The 6,701-nt window shown below is 45.2% G+C and overlaps 2 long non-coding RNA genes across 3 annotated transcripts; one reads left to right on the plus strand and one right to left on the minus strand.

Moving 5' to 3' along the window:
• Positions 1-2,342: 2,342 nt before the first annotated feature.
• LOC139024593 (uncharacterized) lies at positions 2,343-4,150 on the minus strand. Of its 2 annotated transcripts, none has more exons than XR_011475924.1 (2): positions 4,114-4,150; positions 2,343-3,768 (listed from the first exon to the last, which is right to left on the minus strand). It is a non-coding gene; the product is annotated as an uncharacterized lncRNA (long non-coding RNA). The 2 variants fall into 2 exon arrangements; XR_011475925.1 differs by lacking the exon at positions 4,114-4,150 and adding an exon at positions 3,971-4,006.
• LOC139024594 (uncharacterized) lies at positions 4,118-4,354 on the plus strand. Its single transcript, XR_011475926.1, has 3 exons — positions 4,118-4,154; positions 4,243-4,277; positions 4,310-4,354. It is a non-coding gene; the product is annotated as an uncharacterized lncRNA (long non-coding RNA).
• Positions 4,355-6,701: the final 2,347 nt, after the last annotated feature.

A 6,701-nucleotide genomic window follows, 5' to 3' on the forward strand; every position in this document is an offset into this window, starting at 1 on the left:
TAAAAAAAATATTATAAATCGATAATAAATCTCATCATGCAGACTAGCCCAGTGGTTCCCAAACTGCGGGGAAGTCTGGCTGTAAACTTCCTCTTGAGAGTTGTAATAGCAGAAAACACAAGAATGACGCGTCACCAGTTCCTCAGAGAGATATTTATAACTTGTCAGAAATGTCCAGATCAAGCCCGCCTACAGATCAGTTAGGTTTTCTAGCACATACAGTGGGAGAACAAGTATTTGATACACTGCCGATTTTCCTACTTACAAAGCATGTAGAGGTTGTCATTTTTATCATAGGTACACTTCAACTGTGAGAGACGGAATCTAAAACAAAAGTCCAGAAAATCACATGTATGATTTTTAAGTAATTAATTTGCATTTTATTGCATGACATAAGTATGATCACCTACCAACCAGTAAGAATTCCGGCTCTCACAGACCTGTTAGTTTTTCTTAAGAAGCCCTCCTGTTCTCCACTCATTACCTGTATTAACTGCACCTGTTTTGAACTCGTTACCTGTATAAAATACACCTGTCCACACACTCAACAAACAGACTCCAACCCTCCACAATGGCCAAGACCAGAGAGCTGTGTAAGGCATCAGGGATAAATTGTAGACCTGTACAAGGGCTGGGATGGGCTACAGGACAATAGGCAAGCAGCTTGATGAGAAGGCAAACAACTGTTGGCACAGTTATTAGAAAATGGAAGAAGGTTCAGAATGACGGTCAATCACCCTCGGTCTGGGGCTCCATGCAAGATCTCACCTCGTGGGCATCAAATGATCATGAGGAATGTGAAGGATCAGCCCAGAACTACACGGCAGGACCCTGGTCATAGACCTGAAGAGAGCTGAGACCACAGTCTCAAAAAAACCATTTAGAACACACTACGCCGTCATGGATTAAAATCCTGAAGCGCACGCAAGGCTCCCCTGCTCAAGCCAGCGCATGTCCAGGCCCGTCGTGAAGTTTGCCAATGACCATCTGGATGATCCAGAGGAGGAATGCGAGAGAAGGCATGTGGTTCTGATGAGACAAAATAGAGCTTTTTGCTCTAAACTCCACTCGCCGTGTTTGGAGGAATAGAAGGATGAGTACAAACCCAAGAACACCATCCCAACCGTGAAGCATGGAGGTGAAACATCATTCTTTGGGGATGCTTTTCTGCAAAGGGGACAGGACGACTGCACCGTATTGAGGGAGGATGGATTGGGGCCATGTAATCGCGAGATCTACAACCAACAACCTCCTTCCCCAGTAAGAGATTGAAGATGGGTCGTGGCTGGGTCTTCCAGCATGACAACGACCCGAAACACACAGCCAGGGGCAACTAAGGAGTGGCTCCGTAAGAAGCATCTCAAGGTCCTGGAGTGGCCTAGCCAGTCTCCAGACCCTGAACCCAATAGAAAATCTTTTGAGGAGGAGCCAAAGTCCGTATTGCCCAGCGACAGCCGAAACCTGAAGGATCTGGAGAAGGTCTGTATGGAGGAGTGGGCCAAAAATCCCTGCTGCAGTGGTGCAACCTGGTCAAAACTACAGGAAACGTATGATCTCCTGTAATTGCAAACTAAGGTTTCTGTACCAAATATTAAGTTCTGCTGTTCTGATGTATCACAAACTTATGTCATTCAATAAAATGCACAATTAATTACTTAAAATCATACAATTGTGATTTCTGGATTTTGTTGTTTAGATTCCGTCACTCACAGTTGAAGTGTTACCTATGATAAAAATTACAGACCTCTACATGCGTTTGTAAGTAGGAAAACCTGCCAAATAATCAGGTTATCAAATACTTGTTTCTCCCACTGTTAGATACTGTTGTATTTTTCTTGTCACTCAAATATCACATGGATACACATTAGACACGGCAAAAACTTACAGAATTCCAAGAAAATGTGCTTTAAAACTGCAAATTATTCTTTGCATCACAATGACACAATGTGTAGAAATTACAGGAAATAAGTTTTAAAAATGTGTGAACAGATGGCGTCATGAACAGTGTTTTAAAACTGGTGAACAGATGGCGTCATGAACAGTGTTTTAAAACTGTGTGAACAGATGGTGTCAGGAACAGTGTTTTACAAACTGTGTGAACAGATGGCGTCATGAACAGTGTTTTAAAACTGTGTGAACAGATGGCGTCATGAACAGTGTTTTAAAACTGTGTGAACAGATGGCGTCAATCCACTGGTGGGAAAATGTGGATATTTTCCATTATGCGGATTCTAGAATATTCATATAAAAATAAAAAWTAAATCGCCAATTGGATGGAAKTCAAGCTACTYAGAAAGTAGTGTACAACAGAAACATCTCCCACTGTAAAGTCTCAAACACAACACATTCAAATGGATCTTTAATATATTAGTAATGACATTTGATTCTACAAAAGATACAATAGGAAACATTTAGCAATACAAAGTCCCAATCAGATCATTCCTTCAACAAATACAAAATGTTAAAGTATACGGTGGTTCCCAAACAGCACCCTAGTCCTTTTATAGTGCACTACCCTGGTCAAAAGTAGAGGACTAGGGCACCATTTGAGAAGCAGGTATTTCATCACAGGGATGAGGTTCTGTCCCAAAGAAAACATTACATCTCTTCCTGTCTTCAATACATTCTAAATGCTTTCTAAGAACATTTATTTAATTCACCCCCCCCCCCAAAAAAAACATGAACTAAAATAGGTGAAATAATTATTTACATAATGGGTGGTCATTGCAGGTACAACCTGAATTACGTGGCTCGAGGTGTCTATTTGTACACACCAAAGGTCTCCTCCCCATTTTGTTGCTTCTGTTTATTTCCTAGTGAATCCACCCCTGTACTCAATCACAGCATTTTCCAGTCAGCTATTTACACCAYTATCACCCTGACAACGTGTCTGGAAACAACACAGGTAACTCAGGTAACCACTAAGGAAGTCCCGCTGTCTTGCTGCTCAACCAAACAAACGTGTTAGTGCTATTGGGATTGGTTGGGACGTCCCTACCCTCAACCTAACTCGAAAGGCTTGCACATATGGCACCGAATGGGGATTTATCGTTCGTCTGCCGATRGTTCAGCGCACTGTGTTTTAGGGACACCTGACCACAGACATATTTCACCTGAATCTACATGTAAAATCTGTGCGCACTCGGTTCACAAATTACGTTCAGAGGGGCCAAGTACTCTGGGCCAGAAAACGCTACTGCTGTGTCCGAGCCCTTAACCTCTAACCGAACCTTAAATCTTACCTAGACTATTTTAAATGTCAACTTCAATGGGATGACAGATCCTTGGGACGTCCCAAGGATCCCAGATAGCAAGGACCCTAACAAATACCGCAGAGAAAACACATGATGTACGGGGTAAAGTTTCACCTAGGTTACAGATCTTGGATCAACTCTTCCCCTCCACAAATCCTAACGTAAAACATTAGTGGGGGAAATGCAAAACTGATTCAAGATCAGAATCTAGGGGCAACTTCACTCTACACCGATCATTCACCTCAATGGTTTCAATGTGTGTTACACACACACACACATGACAAAATTACCTTACAGAACAGCGAAGACCAAAATATACACAATATAAACAAGAGAATACTTTCAAGAAATTCTAATAGCCTAATAACTAATACAGCGTTCCCCCCTGGCTGTATGTTATAACTAATACAGCGTTTCCCCCTGGCTGTATGTTATAACTGTGGAGTGGACTGGAGTGTGGCGGAGTGGAGTGGACTGGAGTGTGGCGGAGTGGAGTGGAGTGTGGTGGAGTGGACTGCAGTGTGGCGGAGTGTGGAGTGTGGCGGAGTGACTGGAGGCCGCGAGTTGATGACGGAGGTTGGCGAGTGAACTGAGAGTCGAGCGACGTGGAATTGGGAAGTGGATGTGCGGAGTGGACGGAGTGTGCGCGGGTGGACAGGGGACTGGAGTGTGGCGGAGTGGAGTGGACTGGAGCGAGTGTGGCGGATGGAGTGGACTGGATGTGTGGCGGAGTGGAGTGGACTGGAGTGTGGGGAGTGGAGACTGGTGTGGCGGAGTGGACTCGGAGTGCTGGATGGCGGAGTGGACTGGACTGAGTGTGGCGGAGTGGACTGGAGTGATGTGGCGGAGTGGAGTGGACTGGAAGTGTGGCGGAGTGGAGTGGACTGGAGTGTGGGCGGAGTGGATGTGACTGGAGTGTTGCGAGGTGTGGCGGAGTGGACTGCATGTGCGTGGAGTGGCGGAGTGTGACTGGAGTGCGCGAGTGGAGTGGACTGGAGTGTGGCGGGCGGAGTGGACTGGAGTGTGGGATGACTGAGTGGCGGAGTGGAGTGGAGTTGGCGGAGTGGACTGGAGTTGGCGAGTGGACTGGAGTGTGGCGGAATGAGTGACTGGAGTGTGGCGGAGTGGAGTTGGCGAGTCGCGGAGTGGACTCGGAGTGGCTGAGGAGTGCGGAGGACTGGAGGGTAGTGGACTGGCAGTGGGGCTGGAGTGTGGGCGGCAGTGAAGTGTGCGGAGTGGACTGGAGATGCGGCGGAGGGCGGAGTGGAGTGGGACGTGAGTGAGTGGGGCGGAGTGGACTGAGAGTCGCCAGAGTGGATGGAGTGCGGCAGAGTGGAGTGACTGGAGTGCGGCGAGTGGGTGGACTGGAGTGCGGCGGAGCTGGAGTGGAGTGCGGCGGAGTGGAGTGCGGCGGAGTGGAGTGGGCGGAGTGGAGTGGGCGGAGTGGGTCGATGGAGATGGGTGGACTGAGTGTACAGTTGCGGAGTGGAGTGCCGGCGGAGTGGAGTGCTGGTTTTAAAGCAACAGACTACATATTCTAAGGTAGCGCTGATTTTGAAACCCCTCCCTGTTTTCAAATGGTTGTACAGAATTAAACCGTTCCGTTTAATTGCATGTTGCATTCCGTTTTTTCGTCACGAACAGAGGCCAGCTGTGTAGTGCTAGGGCAAAAAACGTTCACCCCTTGGTTCCCCAGGAATATCTCTACAATGTTGATTAACCTGTCCTCTCTGCCATCAACTATGTTGATTAACCTGTCCTCTCTGCCATCACTATGTTGAATAACCTGTCCTTCTCTGCCATCACTATGTTAATAACTGTCCTTCTCCACTACCCTACGTCTCACTATTGATTGATTAACCTGTCTCTTCTCCTCTAGCCATCACTATGTTGAATAACCTGTCCTCTCTGCCATCACTATGATGTTGAATAACCATGTCTCTCTCCTTCCTCACTCCACTACTATGTCTGAAATTCTCATCTTCCTCCTCTCTAATAGCTCCTTGCACTCATACTTATGTTGACTAGTACTAACCTGTCCTCTCTTGCCTCTTGATCACTATACTTGTTGAATAAACCTGGCCTTCTCCACTAACGTATCCCTACCATCACATATGTAATTGCATTATCCTGTCCTCCCTCCTACCTAACTCATCACCTCTAGTGTTGATTAACCTGTCTTCTCCTACCTACCATCATATGTTGATTAACCTGTCTCTCTCTGCCCATCATCTATACTATGTTGATTAACCTGTCCTCTCTCCTACCTACCATCACTATGTTGATTAACCTGTCTTCTCTCCTACCCTACCATCACTATGTTGATTAACCTGTCCTCTCTCCTGCCTACCATCACTATGTTGTATTAACCTGTCCTCTTGCTACCTTAACCCTACTGATCACTATGTTGATATAACCTGTCTCTCCTTTCTCCACTACCTACCACCACTATGTTGATTACACCTGTACCTTCTCTACTATGTTATATACACCTTTCCTACTCGATTCCACTCCATATTTTAATTAACCTGTTTCTTCCTACCTACCATCACTATGTTAATTTAACCCTGTCCTCTCTGCCACATCACTATGTTGATTAACCTGTCCTCTCTGCTACTCTACCATCACTATGTTGATTAACCTGTCCTCTTGCTACTCTACCATCCACTATGTTGATTAACCTGTCCTCTCTCTACCTACCATACCATGTATAATGATTTAACCTGTCCTCTCCTAGCCTACCATCACTATGTTGATTAACCTGTCTCTCTTCTCTGCCATCACTATGTTGATTAACCTGTCCTCTCTCTACCTACCACCCACTATGTTGATTAACCTGTCCTCTCTCCTACCTACCATCACTATGTTATATAACCTGTCTTCTCTCCTACCTACCATCACTATGTAGTTGATTAACCTGTCCTCTCTCCTACCTACATATACTATGTTTTAATAACCTTCTTCTCTCTGCCTTACTCACGATTACTATGTTTGATGTAACCTGTTCCTCTCTGCCATCAACTATATGCGTGTTGAGTAACCTTTCTGATACACCTTCCTCTAGTACCTATCCCTACTGTTGAATTAAACATGTTCTTTCTACTCCTACCTACCTATGTATTACGTATCTTGATGTAACCATTCCTCTCTGCCTATCACTATTTTGATTAACCTGTTATCATCTACTCGCACCATCACACTCCGCACAACTCTCATCGTATGTAACCTGTCCTCTCTGATACTTTATGCCATATCACTTAGTGTTTTAATATACCTATCGTACCTTCTCTGCCATCTACACTCTTATAGTTGAAATTAACCTGTTTTCCTCTCTGCGCCATCATCTCGATCTATGATTTGATTAACCGTCCTAACGCTTGCACTGTAATCACACTATACAGTTATGTCTTTCTGAAATACCCTGTTCTTCTCTCCTCACTCTACCAT

Source organism: Salvelinus sp. IW2-2015, unplaced genomic scaffold, assembly GCF_002910315.2.
Source record: "Salvelinus sp. IW2-2015 unplaced genomic scaffold, ASM291031v2 Un_scaffold1683, whole genome shotgun sequence".
NCBI classification, from domain to species: domain Eukaryota; kingdom Metazoa; phylum Chordata; class Actinopteri; order Salmoniformes; family Salmonidae; genus Salvelinus; species Salvelinus sp. IW2-2015.